Genomic DNA, 2,178 nt, shown 5'->3' on the forward strand with positions numbered 1-2,178 from the left:
TCCTGTCCTGATTTTTGTCTTCTTTGGGATCTTATTTTACATTTGTTGCCATTAATTTTCAAAGTCTCATTTCAGAAACAAATACTTTTACAAACATTGTATTTTCTAGTAACACAAAGAAGTGAAAAGAAAAAAAACAAAATATATTTATAACCTCCTGTATACAGAGCTACATAATAAGATCCTGTCTGCTGCCACCACTAGGGGGAGCTCCCTGTATACAGAGATACATGATAAGATCCTGTCTGCAGCCACCACTAGGGGGAGCTCCCTGTATACAGAGATACATGATAAGATCCTGTCTGCAGCCACCACTAGGGGGAGCTCCCTGTATACAGAGATACATGATAAGATCCTGTCTGCAGTCACCACTAGGGGGAGCTCCCTGTATACAGAGATACATGATAAGATCCTGTCTGCAGCCACCACTAGGGGGAGCTCCCTGTATACAGAGATACATGATAAGATCCTGTCTGCAGTCACCACTAGAGGAAGCTCCCTGTATACAGAGATACATGGTAAGATCCTGTCTGCAGTCACCACTAGGGGGAGCTCCCTGTATACAGAGATACAAGATAAGACCCTGTCTGCAGTCACCACTAGGGGGAGCTCCCTGTATACAGAGATACATGATAAGATCCTGTCTGCAGCCACCACTAGGGGGAGCTCCCTGTATACAGAGACACATGATAAGATCCTGTCTGCAGCCACCACTAGGGGGAGCTCCCTGTATACAGAGATACATGATAAGATCCTGTCTGCAGTCACCACTAGGGGGAGCTCCCTGTATACAGAGATACATGATAAGACCCTGTCTGCAGCCACCACTAGAGGAAGCTCCCTGTATACAGAGATACATGATAAGATCCTGTCTGCAGCCACCACTAGGGGGAGCTCCCTGTATACAGAGATACATGATAAGATCCTGTCTGCAGCCACCACTAGGGGGAGCTCCCTGTATACAGAGATACAAGATAAGATCCTGTCTGCAGTCACCACTAGGGGGAGCTCCCTGTATACAGAGACACATGATAAGATCCTGTCTGCAGCCACCACTAGGGGGAGCTCCCTGTATACAGAGATACATGATAAGATCCTGTCTGCAGTCACCACTAGGGGGAGCTCCCTGTATACAGAGATACATGATAAGATCCTGTCTGCAGCCACCACTAGGGGGAGCTCCCTGTATACAGAGACACATGATAAGATCCTGTCTGCAGCCACCACTAGGGGGAGCTCCCTATATACAGAGATACATGATAAGATCCTGTCTGCAGCCACCACTAGGGGGAGCTCCCTGTATACAGAGACACATGATAACATCCTGTCTGCAGCCACCACTAGGGGGAGCTCCCTGTATACAGAGATACATGATAAGATCCTGTCTGCAGCCACCACTAGGGGGAGCTCCCTGTATACAGAGATACATGGTAAGATCCTGTCTGCAGCCACCACTAGGGGGAGCTCTCTGTAGACAGAAATACATGATAACATCCTGTCTGCAGTCACCACTAGGGGGAGCTCCCTGTATACAGAGATACATGATAACATCCTGTCTGCAGTCACCACTAGGGGGAGCTCCCTGCATACAGAGATACATGATAAGATCCTGTCTGCAGCCACCACTAGGGGGAGCTCCCTGTATACAGAGATACATGATAAGATCCTGTCTGCAGCCACCACTAGGGGGAGCTCCCTGTATACAGAGATACATGATAAGATCCTGTCTGCAGCCACCACTAGGGGGAGCTCCCTGTATACAGATACATGATAAGATCCTGTCTGCAGCCACCACTAAGGGGAGCTCCCTGTACACAGAGATACATGATACGATTCTGTCTGCAGCCACCACTAGGGGGAGCTCCCTGTATACAGAGACACATGATAAGATCCTGTCTGCAGCCACCACTAGGAGGAGCTCCCTGTATACAGAGATACATGATAAGATCCTGTCTGCAGCCACCACTAGGGGGAGCTCCCTGTATACAGGGATACATGATAAGATCCTGTCTGCAGCCACCACTAGGGGGAGCTCCCTGTATACAGAGATACATGATAAGATCCTGTCTGCAGCCACCACTAGGGGGAGCTCCCTGTATACAGAGATACATGATAAGATCCTGTCTGCAGTCACCACTAGGGGGAGCTCCCAGTATACAGAGATACATGATAAGATCC

This window comes from Ranitomeya imitator, chromosome 10, assembly GCF_032444005.1.
Source record: "Ranitomeya imitator isolate aRanImi1 chromosome 10, aRanImi1.pri, whole genome shotgun sequence".
NCBI lineage: Eukaryota > Metazoa > Chordata > Amphibia > Anura > Dendrobatidae > Ranitomeya > Ranitomeya imitator.